We start from the raw sequence: 14,751 nt of genomic DNA, 5'->3' as shown, positions 1-14,751 counted from the left end.
CAATACTTCCACGTTATTGCTATCTATGACAGGCCCGGATAATATTGAAAGAAGGATTGTGTGAGACCAGACTAAATAAGTTGGTTTTGATTGATTTATTTAATTTGTATACCACCCTTCACCTGTAGATCGTAGGGCTGTTCACAACATAAAAATACAACATAAAGACACTAAAGGTAAAGGTAAAGGGACCCCTGACAAGAACAAAGAAACATACAAACCAATAACCCCCCTTCCCCACCCCCTCCCACAAACACATTTAAAAAGTGGTATAATATGTTAGTTTTTAATTTTTAGCAAAGACAATTATGGTTCTCTTCTGGCAGCAGACCCATTGGCATGTCTTAGCATAAGTTTTTGGGAGAAATCTTTAAGCAGTGTATATAAAATATGATACAATATCAAAGAATTTAGAACAGTTATACACAACTAATTATATGTTTGGGGAATGCGGGTGGTGCTGTGGTCTAAACCACAGAGCCTAGGGCTTGCCGATCAGAAGGTTGGCGGTTTGAATCCCTGCAACGGGGTGATCCTGTTGTTCTGTCCCAGCTCCTGCCCACCTAGCAGTTCGAAAGCACGTCAAAGTGCAAGTAGATAAATAGGTACCGCTCCGGTGGGAAGGTAAACGGCATTTCCGTGTGCTGCTCTGGTTTGCCAGAAGCGGCTTAGTCATGCTGGCCATATGACCCGGAAGCTGTACGCCGGCTCCCTCGGCCAATAAAGCGAGATGAGCACCGCAACCCCATAGTCAGTCATGACTGGACCTAATGGTCAGGGGTCCATTTACCCTTTTACATGTAACAGGAGGGAGTTCCAAAGTGTTGGTGCCGCCACACTAAAGGCATAGCATGGTATTCAGCTAAGTTTTACTCAGAGTAGACGTGTTGAAATTAATGGGTCTGACGTAGTCGTGTTCATTAATTTCAGTGGGTCTATTCTGAGTAAAGAGTTGGCTGAATAACACCCACAGTTCCTACCTCATACAGAATGGACCTCCTGGAGGTGGCATCCGCAGGAGGCTCTTTGCTGGAGAGCTCAGTGACTGGTTGTGTATATATCAGTTGAGACAATCTCTTAGACAGCGTTTTTTCTGGTGGTACACACCGCTATGCAATACCAGCACCTTTCTCCCCCCCCCAAAAAAAATTGACACCTGACACCCCCTTCCTAAAGCCTGTATGGGCATAGCCAAGGGGGGTAGGGAGGCAGCTGCCCCCAATCAAGTAAATCAATAAAAATACTTACCTGAGGTTCTGCCTCCCCGCAACATGAAGCCTGCATATCTGCTTCTCCAGGGGGAGTACAACCCTGCCAAAAGCTAGCAATTGGCCAGTCATCCACACCAAACCTTAATTTCCATTAGCTAATCTCCTCGTCACATCTCACCTTCAGTTGCCCCAACTTCCTCTGCCTTCCCAGTGATGTGCATTTGCACCAGAAAAAGTTGATATCATACCTTTTGGGGATATTTTGTCCCAGCTCTAGCACTCTAGTTTGTGTATCTGATAGTGGGAAATCCTTCCTTCCTTCCTTCCTTCCTTCCTTCCTTCCTTCCTTCCTTCCTTCCTTCCGTCCTTCCGTCCTTCCGTCCTTCCTTCCTAATATATTCTGAGGCCCTTTCCTGTTAAGCCCCTTGGCCACACATGCTCAGTGGTGTGAGCACTGGGGTTGAGAATTCTGGCAGCTTTCCTTATAAACTGAGATGGTTTCCCTGGTCCCCTGTCACAATGGACACAAACATTCTGGATGACCTCATAAAGACATCTCCAGGTGACCTGACTATGTTTTCTAGCCACCTCCCTTTCTTGGGGCCCCTCCAGACTGGTGTCTGGTGTCGCATTGCCATTGTATTTTGTGCCGTGTTCTTCGCACAATATAGTACCTTAGTGGCGGATTTATTCAGCTTTATTATTTGTTTCGCATGTTTCCCCAATACTTCCACGTTATTGCTATCTATGACAGGCCCGGATAATATTGAAAGAAGGATTGTGTGAGACCAGACTAAATAAGTTGGTTTTGATTGATTTATTTAATTTGTATACCACCCTTCACCTGTAGATCGTAGGGCTGTTCACAACATAAAAATACAACATAAAGACACTAAAGGTAAAGGTAAAGGGACCCCTGACAAGAACAAAGAAACATACAAACCAATAACCCCCCTTCCCCACCCCCTCCCACAAACACATTTAAAAAGTGGTATAATATGTTAGTTTTTAATTTTTAGCAAAGACAATTATGGTTCTCTTCTGGCAGCAGACCCATTGGCATGTCTTAGCATAAGTTTTTGGGAGAAATCTTTAAGCAGTGTATATAAAATATGATACAATATCAAAGAATTTAGAACAGTTATACACAACTAATTATATGTTTGGGGAATGCGGGTGGTGCTGTGGTCTAAACCACAGAGCCTAGGGCTTGCCGATCAGAAGGTTGGCGGTTTGAATCCCTGCAACGGGGTGATCCTGTTGTTCTGTCCCAGCTCCTGCCCACCTAGCAGTTCGAAAGCACGTCAAAGTGCAAGTAGATAAATAGGTACCGCTCCGGTGGGAAGGTAAACGGCATTTCCGTGTGCTGCTCTGGTTTGCCAGAAGCGGCTTAGTCATGCTGGCCATATGACCCGGAAGCTGTACGCCGGCTCCCTCGGCCAATAAAGCGAGATGAGCACCGCAACCCCATAGTCAGTCATGACTGGACCTAATGGTCAGGGGTCCATTTACCCTTTTACATGTAACAGGAGGGAGTTCCAAAGTGTTGGTGCCGCCACACTAAAGGCATAGCATGGTATTCAGCTAAGTTTTACTCAGAGTAGACGTGTTGAAATTAATGGGTCTGACGTAGTCGTGTTCATTAATTTCAGTGGGTCTATTCTGAGTAAAGAGTTGGCTGAATAACACCCACAGTTCCTACCTCATACAGAATGGACCTCCTGGAGGTGGCATCCGCAGGAGGCTCTTTGCTGGAGAGCTCAGTGACTGGTTGTGTATATATCAGTTGAGACAATCTCTTAGACAGCGTTTTTTCTGGTGGTACACACCGCTATGCAATACCAGCACCTTTCTCCCCCCCCCCAAAAAAATTGACACCTGACACCCCCTTCCTAAAGCCTGTATGGGCATAGCCAAGGGGGGTAGGGAGGCAGCTGCCCCCAATCAAGTAAATCAATAAAAATACTTACCTGAGGTTCTGCCTCCCCGCAACATGAAGCCTGCATATCTGCTTCTCCAGGGGGAGTACAACCCTGCCAAAAGCTAGCAATTGGCCAGTCATCCACACCAAACCTTAATTTCCATTAGCTAATCTCCTCGTCACATCTCACCTTCAGTTGCCCCAACTTCCTCTGCCTTCCCAGTGATGTGCATTTGCACCAGAAAAAGTTGATATCATACCTTTTGGGGATATTTTGTCCCAGCTCTAGCACTCTAGTTTGTGTATCTGATAGTGGGAAATCCTTCCTTCCTTCCTTCCTTCCTTCCTTCCTTCCTTCCTTCCTTCCGTCCTTCCGTCCTTCCGTCCTTCCTTCCTAATATATTCTGAGGCCCTTTCCTGTTAAGCCCCTTGGCCACACATGCTCAGTGGTGTGAGCACTGGGGTTGAGAATTCTGGCAGCTTTCCTTATAAACTGAGATGGTTTCCCTGGTCCCCTGTCACAATGGACACAAACATTCTGGATGACCTCATAAAGACATCTCCAGGTGACCTGACTATGTTTTCTAGCCACCTCCCTTTCTTGGGGCCCCTCCAGACTGGTGTCTGGTGTCGCATTGCCATTGTATTTTGTGCCGTGTTCTTCGCACAATATAGTACCTTAGTGGCGGATTTATTCAGCTTTATTATTTGTTTCGCATGTTTCCCCAATACTTCCACGTTATTGCTATCTATGACAGGCCCGGATAATATTGAAAGAAGGATTGTGTGAGACCAGACTAAATAAGTTGGTTTTGATTGATTTATTTAATTTGTATACCACCCTTCACCTGTAGATCGTAGGGCTGTTCACAACATAAAAATACAACATAAAGACACTAAAGGTAAAGGTAAAGGGACCCCTGACAAGAACAAAGAAACATACAAACCAATAACCCCCCTTCCCCACCCCCTCCCACAAACACATTTAAAAAGTGGTATAATATGTTAGTTTTTAATTTTTAGCAAAGACAATTATGGTTCTCTTCTGGCAGCAGACCCATTGGCATGTCTTAGCATAAGTTTTTGGGAGAAATCTTTAAGCAGTGTATATAAAATATGATACAATATCAAAGAATTTAGAACAGTTATACACAACTAATTATATGTTTGGGGAATGCGGGTGGTGCTGTGGTCTAAACCACAGAGCCTAGGGCTTGCCGATCAGAAGGTTGGCGGTTTGAATCCCTGCAACGGGGTGATCCTGTTGTTCTGTCCCAGCTCCTGCCCACCTAGCAGTTCGAAAGCACGTCAAAGTGCAAGTAGATAAATAGGTACCGCTCCGGTGGGAAGGTAAACGGCATTTCTGTGCGCTGCTCTGGTTCGCCAGAAGTGGCTTAGTCACGCTGGCCACATGACCTGGAAGCTGTCTGCGGACAAACATGGGCTCCCTTGGCCTATAGAGCAAGATGAGCGCCACAACCCCAGCGTCGTCACAACCTTTACCTTTACCTTAGTTATATGTTTGGGTAGGTTTGCTAATTTAGCAGACATCAAGAACATTACAGTAGTACCTCTGGTTATGAACTTAATTCGTTCCAGAGGTCCGTTCTTAACCTGAAAGACTACCACTTTAGCTAATGGGGCCTCCCACTGCTGCCATGCAACTGCCGCGCGATTTCTGTTCTCATCCTGAGGTAAAGTTCTTAACCTGAGGTACTACTTCCAGGTTAGCAGAGTCTGTAACCCAAAGTATTTGTAACCCGAGATGTTTGTAACTCGAGGTACCACTGAGTCCTGGCCTAATGTTAATAGGCATGGAGTACCAAGGCACAGGTGCTGCCACAATAAGATGGACACCTCACAGATGTGGAACTGCAGATGGCAGCATTTGAGCTGGCACTTATGGGGAAAGGAAATTCTTCAAGTAACCTTTTGGGAATCCTGAAGAGGGGCCAGCATGACAGCACATGCAAAAGTGATCTATATGGAGGTGCAGGTTCACAAAGCGGTGTTTCTGTACATTCCTTGGTGGCTTATGAGGTGCACAGCATCCTATGTGTTTCTACAGACAATCGTGTATGGATATGAGAGCCTGAACTCTGAAGCAGGCCTGCATATGCGTCTTCCTATTGGTTGCAACTCTATCATCTAGCTGTGCAGCTACTTCTTCACTGGCAGGCGGCTGTTGAGTACTTCTGTGAAGAGTATAGGTCATAAGATCCCTTGTCTTCTGTGAAACATATCTTTAAAGTGTATATTATTAATACATGCAAAACTTCTGAAATAACTCCAGTGTTAAAAAAAACACACCAATGCTTGTCATCCATTAGCCTAAAATGGACAGTGCTGTTTCTACAGTGCTATGCAAAGTTGAGGATTTATTGGACTTAAGCCACATAATATCTGCATTCAATATTTGTTATGTTGTCCACACTAGAAGTTAAACCCTTCTTGACAGCAGTTGAGAGCAGTTAGGATAGGGGAAAGCTAAAGGTCAGTGTCAAACCATTTCCCCCAGGAAATGGTCATTTTCAGTTACGAACTGAGGTTTACTGGAAGATGAGCTGTGAAGATGAAGTATAAAAGAGGCTATATAAACAAAACCTTGAAGAGGAGATGTGTGTGTATGTGTGTCCGCTAGAATCTTTTTTATTGCCACTTGTTTGGGAAGGCTTATATAACTCACTAGTGACTTTGCCATTTGTGAGTAATGTGGTCATCCAAAACTCCCGGCAGTAAAAACTTTATAGCACTCATAGCATTGCACATCTAGCCAAAATATAAGTGATAGGCCCACAGGTTGAAAAATTGACTTAGTGTTGGCTGTAATACCTGCAGCTCCAAGTTGAGGTCATTATTTTTGACGGGAGGCAACCTCATGTCCGGAGAAACAATAGTTCTTGCACACTAAAAAAACCCAAAACAAAAAACCCTTCATTCTAGGCATAAGCCACAGCGCTTCTGCTTAAAAACAATTCTCTCTCCTCCACAGTCCATTTCAGCCACAGTTGCTTTTTAGTTTGTGTCTCTTTCTGACCATGTGTGTGTCACACGCTATCTCCTTTGTCTTTTCACTGCCTACTAAAGACCTTACTCTTTTGAGTTTCCCCCCAATTTCCAACTGTGCAGTGGTACCTCGGGTTACAGACACTTCAGGTTACAGACGCTTTGGGTTATAGACTCCACTAACCCAGAAATAGTATCTCAGGTTAAGAACTTTCCTTCAGGATGAGAACACAAATCGGGCGGCAGCAGCATGATGGCTGTGGGAGGCCCCATTAGCTAAAGTGGTACCTCAGGTTAAGAACGGTTTCAGGTTAAGAACGGACCTCCGGAACAAATTAAGTTCTTAACCCGAGGTACCACTGTATTAGGAATTTTCAAAATATGTTTTCATGGTTTTATCACTTCTTGTTGATATCTTGGGCTCCTTTGGGAGGAAGGCTGGGAAAAGAATGAATGAATGAATGAATGAATGAATGAGTGAGTGAATGAATGAACTTCCTTGCAGATGGGAAACTACCGTCCATAAATGCCTGAACATGAGTAGCTGCCTTACGCCAATAAAGACCATGGGTCCCTCTAAGGCAAGTATTGCTGATGCTGTATCCGGCACTTGCTCTCCAGTGTCTTAAACAGAGGCTCTTTCCAGCCCTTGTAACCAGAGGTGGTTTTGTTTTGTTTTTTTGTTTTTTTTGTTTTTTTACTGAAGAAGCCAAGGATTGAACCCTGGGCTTTTATGAATGCACAGTACATGCTTTGTCACCTAGCTGCTGCAGTCCATAATGACAGCTGTGCTAGAGAGAAAGGGAATAAAATACCATAGTCATTTGTCCATTTTATTAATAAATACAGGCCATCTGCTTTGTTGCCCCATCACAATTCAGAAGCAAGGCTCTAGAATCATAAATGCATAGACTTGTAGTGTTGGAAGGAACTCTCAGTGTCCAGCCCTCTGCAATGTAGGAATCTCAACTAGATCATCCATGACAGTTAGCCAGCCAACCTCTGCTTTAAAAGCTCTAGTGGAGGAGAGTCCACAACCACCCGAGGGAGTCTTTTCCACTGTCAAACAGTTCTTAATGTCAGAAAGTTCTTCCTGGTGTTCAGTCAGGAATCTCATTTCTTGTAACTTGAAGCCATTGGTTTGGCTCCTAGCGGCTGAGATGCCTTCGCCCTCCCCTAATAAAATATTTGAGGGTGCATTGCCATTCAAATGGTGTGTGCGCACTGTGTCATGAGATCAGTTATGTGGGGTGGGGCTTACCTCCCCCCTCCCCAATATTTTATTCAAGTTGACACCCCTGGCTCGTAGCCTCCAGAGCAGGAGAAACAAGCTTGCCTAGAATAAAGCACTTCTGCGTGCAAAGTGCTATTTCTTGTTTCACAGAAACAACTCATCATACAGTTATACCTGTATCTGGAAACACTAGGGTGTGCTGTGATCTTCGTGTGGCATTGTACTGTCTGTTTCATGGTTACAAACTGGTTTATGTTGGCCATTCCTGAATCAAAAATATTGTATAGAAAGAACAAGCCAGTGGGACTACTGGAATGCACAACTGCTACTAAAAGAGAAAGCGCCTGCGTAAATGCATAGTGCCTTTCCCTCACCACTAAGAGTGGCTTCGGATATAGCTTTGCAAAATAGAAACAGGGCGCTCAGTTTCTGTGTGCTTACTATTCCACATATCTAAAAACAGCCTTTGTATTTATAAAGCCACAGACAGGCCACACATTCAGAATCAGAATCAGAAGAATCTTTATTTGCATCAGCCAGTAGCGATAGCAATAAAATAAAATGTACTGAAGATAGAGGTAAAAACTTAACCATACAAAATACATTTTGGAGGTTTTCATCAATAATCAAATAATAGATCTTATTCTAGTTGCCCCTGCTAATTTTTTTTTTTTTTTTTTTTTTTTTTGCAGTTTTTGCTGTCACCTGATTATCTTGATCTGCTAGAAGAAAGGGCACAGTAGCAATGGTTGAGCGACCTGGTCTGGATAGTACTAGAGGGGTAATAAAGAGTGCAAGCTGGAAGCACATGAGCTACTCAGGTCACACATTTCTGATACTAGAAGGCTAGGTTGTGTAAGACCTCCAGGCAGGCTTGGGTGTGCCCCTGTACTCTCCCACCACCCTTGAAAGAGCATTTTGTAGAATGGGGAAGCGCACCTCTTGGCTTGCAACCAGTGAGTTTATATTCAGTGCAGTGGCGTAGCGTGGGGGGTGCAGGGGGGGCCGGCCGCACCGGGCGCGACATCTGGGGGTTAGGGTTACGGGGCGCAAATCCACGGGTTAGGGGGCGCAAATTACTTGCCTTGCCCCGGGTGCTGACAACCCACGCTACGACACTGATTCAGTGTAAACATAACTTGGGTTAGACATTTGAATCTTTCGAAATGTGTGGTTTTCTTTCAGGCAAGGAAAAACTAGAGCACCTACTGAGCTGTGAGCAGTTTGGAGGAGAGCAGAAAGAGTGTTGCCTATAAACTTTGTGTTTATCATACAAATATGATGGTATTTTTGCATTTTTATGATACAGCTAAGTGGTGAGCATCCATTTATGCCATCTCATCCCAGATGCCTATCATGCAAAAGTAGCTGTTAATCATACACCGATCGCCTTCCTAAAGCCTAAACAAGAAACTAGGGGCCACTAAAAACATGCTGCCTTTCATTAAAGAGGAAATTATTACCGTATATTTCTATAATAACCAATAACATTTCAAATTACTCACATTTATAGCATGTAATCAAGTTTATGCTTAACCTCTAATCCCTCTGAAGTAAGTAATGGATGGTTTGTTAGTTAGCTGCTTATTGGAAGTTAAAGGCAGCTAGTAACCCACCTGACCAGTTATGAACTATCATAGCAACTGCTTTCTGTGGCTGATATTGGGTGTTATAAAACACATTCGGTTGCTTGTGAAAAAAATAATTTATGAAAGGGGGGGGGGGAATAGGACAGCATATTTCAGTTGCTGTACTCTGGCAAAGTAGGAAAGGGGGGTATGGGTTGCTTTTCAACATACAATAAACATTTTGATTTACTGATGGGTCAAATGTGCAAAATATTTATCACTTGCTTTTAACTGTGTGCAAAGTCCCTTTCAAAAACAGCCACAAGTCCCTCTGTGGGACTGGATTAGATATGTAGGCAGCTTGAAGTCTGCAGTGTGCAGACCTCCTACCAATGGATAACGAACAATTTCATTTTGGCGATACAGTACAATCGCATCTTAGGAACACTTAACTTGTGCTATTTTTACTTTGCACAGTTGAAGCCATTGTTTCCTTTAGTAAAGGTAAAGGGACCCCTGACCATTAGGTCCAGTCATGACCGACTCTGGGGTTGTGGCACTCATCTTGCTTTACTGGCCGAGGGAGGCGGCGTACAGCTTCCGGGTCATGTGGCCAGCATGACTAAGCCGCTTCTGGCGAACCAGAGCAGTGCATGGAAATGCCATTTACTTTCCCGCTGGAGCGGTACCTATTTGTCTACTTGCACTTTGACATGCTTTCAAACTGCTAGGTTGGCAGGAGCAGGGACCGAGCAATGGGAGCTCACCCCGTCGTGGGGATTTGAACCGCCGACCTTCTGATCAGCAAGTCCTAGGCTCTGTGGTTTAACTCACAGCGCCACCCACGTCCCATCGTTTCCTTTATTATTTAATTATTAGATTTCTGGTGCATGTTTTGGAATAATCCTCCTTCAGGTTTCATCAAATGCATCGACCACTACAGTAGCTCTTACCTTTCTTCAAGCGCCTGGTGCTCCTTCCTCTCCCCTCCACCACCCTAGTTGGTGTTTTTCCTGGTTTATGGTTATTGTACACTTCAAAAGTGACCAAGACACAGAATCTGCCATAGGGTATATACAAATAAATAGTCATGTTGCTTAATAGGTAAGCTCCTCTGAGACAAGGGACAGGTCCCTCCACCAAGTCTATTCCTCAGCCAGTGGAAATTGGGGTAAAAGAGGAGGGAAAATGAGAGCTTGGGGGATATAACCATGGAGGAAAGATAGAAAGTTTAAGAAGAAGGGATGGAATAGAAACAGCCTCGGCCCAGTATACCTGAAGGAGCGTCTCCACCTCCATCCTTCTGCCCGGACACTGAGGTCCGGCGCCGAGGGCCTTCTGGCGGTTCCCTCACTGCGAGAAGCCAAGTTACAGTTACAGGGAACCAGGCAGAGGGAGGGCCTTCTTGGTAGTGGCACCCGCCCTGTGGAACACCCTCCCACCAGAAGTCAAAGAGGAAAATAACTACCAAACTTTTAGAAGACATCTAAAGGCAGCCCTGTTTAGGGAAGCTTTTATTGTTGAATAGGTTATTGTGTTTGGGTGTTTTGTTGGAAGCCACCCAGAGTGGCTGGGGAAACCCAGCCAGATGGGTGGGGTATAAATATATTATTATTATTATTATTATTATTATTATTATTATTATTATTAAGGAATACGACAAGAGGCTGGTGTCCTTCTTTCTCCTCAGCTTCCCATCCTACCCATAAAACTGAAGGGGCCCTTTACAGCCTTCGTTGTCCTGCTTCCTGCTCTCAGAGACAGTGATCGGATTCCTTGCTCAATGATTCCTCAAAGACTTTATTCCAAAAGTCATTACACGGTATAAACATTGATCAGGTTACAGGTTACGCAGCTCAGCAATTCAGAAGCAGGTACATGACTAGGCTTAAGCTAAGCTGTCTCAGTACTTGAAATGTCCCCTTGGCTCTCCTTTTGAAGAGCAGGGTGGGCACAGTCATTCACATGGTCCTTGTCTCAAGCAAGCAAGCAAGCAGGCACTTAATGTAAACATGTGTAAAGTGATATTAGGCAAAAAGTAAAATAGAATAACATTCCTAGGGCTTACTTTTTGACCTCCTCTTTCTGGGCACAGGTTGGCATTTTCCTGGTACCCCTCTTTCTCCAGAAATACAGTTCTGGTTGCTTCACCTCAAAAAGGTTACTGTAGAGTTGGGGAAGATTCAGAAGAGGGGATGATGAAGGGGATGGGGCCCTATGAGGAAACATTGCAGCATTTGGGATTTTTTAGTTTGGGGAAAAGGCAAGTAAGAGCTGACATGATAGAAGTTTAGAAAATTATGCTTGGGAAAGGGGATAGAGGAGATTTTTTCTCCCTCTCTCACAGTGGTACTCATGGACATCCAATAAAGCTGAATATTGGAAAATTCAGGACGGATGAAATGAAGTACTTCTTCACATAAAAGGTAAAGGTAGAGGGACCCCTGACCATTAGGTCCAGTCGTGGCCGACTCAGGTTGCGGCGCTCATCTTGCTTTATTGGCCGAGGGAGCCGGCGTACAGCTTCTGGATCATGTGGCCAGCATGACTAAGCCGCTTCTGGCGGACCAGAGCAGCACACGGAAACACCGTTTCCCTTCCCGCTGGAGTGGTACCTATTTATCTACTTGCACTTTGCCGTGCTTTCGAACTGCTAGGTTGGCAGGAGCAGGGACCGAGCAATGGGAGCTCACCCCTTCGCGGGGATTCGAACCGCCGACCTTCTGATCGGCTAGTCTTAGGCTCTGTGGTTTACCCCACAGCGCCACCTGTGTCCATAGCACATAGTTAAATGATGGAAGTTGCTCCCCCAGGAGGCTGTGATGGGTCCACCAACGTGGATGGCTCTAAAAGAGGATTAGACAAAGTCCTGGAGGAGAGAGCTTTCAATGGTTACTAGCTAAGATGGCTATGCTCTTCCTCCACAGTTGGAAGGAGCAATGCTTCCAGTTACTGGAAATCATGGTAGGGGAGAGCGCTTTTGTGCTTATTTTCTGCTTGCAGGTTTCCACATGCATCCCGAGAGCAGAATCCTGGACTAGATGGGCCATTGGCCTTATGTTTTTATGTTTGTGTTTTACGTTTTGCTTTGGGAGTACATTGTGGTTAGAAACTGCTTGTTATTCTATAAATAAAAAATAAAAAACATGTTTGGCAAGTAGATTTTGGTTATATACACCTGCTACTCTTAATTTAGGGTCACTGGTAGGAAATGAAATATGCATACATGCAACTAAACATCCTTAAATCATCCTTACCTGAATCTTGACAGGGGCTAAGATATATGCCTATAAAAAGAGATGTCCAACCAGCTCTTAATCTAGTAGTATCTCATTTCGCAGAGATCATTGGTCAGTTGTTCAACAGAAATAACTTGAACTGACTATTTACCTTGTTCCAGATCTGAGCCAGTGACCTAAAGTGGTGAGGCTACATATCTCCCTATCAATCTTAGTAGCCATCCGATCTTTTCTCCCAAGATTTTCCACCCACGTAGAATGGTGCCTATGATTAATGTGATATCAAAGGGGAAATCACGCTGCTTACTAGCATGCCAATTAAGAGCCATTTTAATTTGCTTCTGGTTTAGTAATCATTTGCAGTTTGCAAAGATTCTCATGTAACTTACCTTTAATATTTTGTCTATCAAAAAATGAAGTATGCAGTTAGTAGGTTTGTTGTTATAGGCTGATCCATTGTACTATATTTCTCTCTCTCTCTCTCTCTCTCTCTCTCTCTCTCTGTGTGTGTGTGTGTGTGTGTGTGTGCGTGTATGTGTGTGTCTTTCCCCCCTCTTTCTGTGAGGAGGGAATGTATGCTCTAACCACAGCTTAACAGGAAATTCCAGCCCAGCTACAGTTGCAATGTGATAATGCTTTATTTGGTTTTTGAGCAGGTTAGAAACTGATATCCCCATTATGTAGCATACTGTGAACTGGATGTTATTGTCTGGTATAAGGACAGGACATATTAGCGGTATCTTTTATTGCGCAATCTTCATTATAAAAGAACAGTGAGTGCTAAAATGCTCTCCATATGATAGGTAGGGTTACATTGTTCTTCCACTGCTGGCTCTGATTAAGGCTAGGATAATGAACAGTTCCTGCCTTTTCTGTCTGTCAGGAAACAAGGCAGATCAAGGTAAAATAGATGAGCATGTGCTGGCAACAGATTAAAAAGACCAGTCTAAAGTCCATTAATAATTCTCATATTTAGGATTTTCCTCTGTACTGTACTTACAGAATCTACAACATTTAATCTCTTCTCAGAAAGCTGAGAGAACCCTTACTTCCCCTCCCCCACCTCACTGCCCGAGTGATAGGCCTAGATTTTCCGAGGCAGCACATTTGTCTGTCAGAGCTGTTGGCTGGTGTAGTGATTTAGTTTCCGTCAAATGATGCCGGTGTCCGGTTGATGATATAGCCTTGCTGGATATGGGGAAATTTGTTACCTTTAGCTCTGACAGGAAGATAATTGCTGATGGTTAACAGAACTGTGCAGAATCCATTGGTTTTGTAGCAACACAAGCAATGGTATCTGCTTCAAGAAGTCAGTCTCTTCAAATTAACTTCTGGAAGCAGGTCTTTCATAAGACAAATTTTATTTTACTTTGTGCTGAAGTGTCTGGGGTTTTTTTCGTTAGCACTGGAAGCTTATTGATCCGAGTAACTAGGAAGAGTCTTATTATTAGGAAGATTTGATATTTGTGTCATCACTTTATGTCCTGGTGTTCTATTAAGTCTGCTTTCATTACAGTTAAACCGAGCAGGGGAAAGTCTTTTATAGTTAACCTTTGTCAGCTAAGGTAGAAAATTATAAATAGCAAAAGAAAACTGTAGTAGTAGCTTCCAGCAGTAACAGTAGCCTTCTGCTCAGGTGGTCAGAAGTGATACAATTTGCTTCTGTTGCCCTGTATAGGTTGTGTGTGTGTGTGTGTTTTGTGTAGCTGATTGCTCCTGCTTCCAGTGTGTTCAAGATCTGGTTTGCACAGGGGCCTACAGTACAACCCATATTTGCAGGGTGCAGATCACACATCTTTGAGTTGGGCACAGAAACTGGTTTCTAATGAATGGAGGCTGAGAGCAGTGCAGCAGGAATGACCCTAATCTTGTACACTGTGTGTTCATGGGTGCACTCAATGACTCCGATGTTTTTCTCCTACAATGTGACTGTGGGATGGGTGTTTTGATTCAACTTCTTCCTCTCATCGTAAATAAATCGCCTCAGTGGAATAAAGGTTTCACTCAAGTCTGAATTGGTTAAACTTAATTTATGCTATTAGAACAAGGAACTTTGGTTTTACAGCTCTTGCAGGTATAAATAGATAGATAAATGGTGTTGCTGTTAAAAGCAGAGGATCTCAAACTTTCTTGGAACAAACTTCCATAAGATAAGTGGGAGTAGAAGGCAGTGAAATAAATTGCAGTGGTAGTAGCAGTTGTTACTAATATTATAGCAAATATTATATTGTTTTTTAAGGGCTTTAAATGTTACTAGCGAAGGAGACAGAGTTGCTGCCGCACTGCTGTATAATCCAGTAAACATGGCATAAAAGGAAAAAGAAATGGGGGAGATAAAACTAAGAACATTCAGATACAGTCTGCTTAGGGCTGTAAGAAGGCAACAATTTCCATTCCAACCTATATTTGTCACAATCAGCGCTGATTCTGTTTTGCTGCAGTTCAGTGTCTGTCAAAGTTTGCTGTCCACCATTTACTGTGAGTTACATATGCATAGCTTACATAACTTACATTCATTTCATTGTAAAGGAAACATCAAAGCAAAGTAAAAAAAAAGCCGTTATTTGCTTAT

The 14,751-nt window shown here is 43.6% G+C and overlaps 1 protein-coding gene across 1 annotated transcript in view; it reads left to right on the top strand.

The window, feature by feature from the left end:
- The window catches only part of LRMDA (leucine rich melanocyte differentiation associated), a 775,035-nt gene that overhangs the window by 331,544 nt on the left and 428,740 nt on the right, over positions 1 to 14,751 (top strand). The gene's annotated exons all lie outside the window — the stretch shown is intronic.

The sequence above is a fragment of the Podarcis bocagei genome, assembly GCF_964188305.1.
Source record: "Podarcis bocagei genome assembly, chromosome: 4".
Lineage (NCBI taxonomy): Eukaryota > Metazoa > Chordata > Lepidosauria > Squamata > Lacertidae > Podarcis > Podarcis bocagei.
Note: the sequence above shows the minus strand (reverse complement) of the source record. Positions and strands in the feature narration are given on the sequence as shown.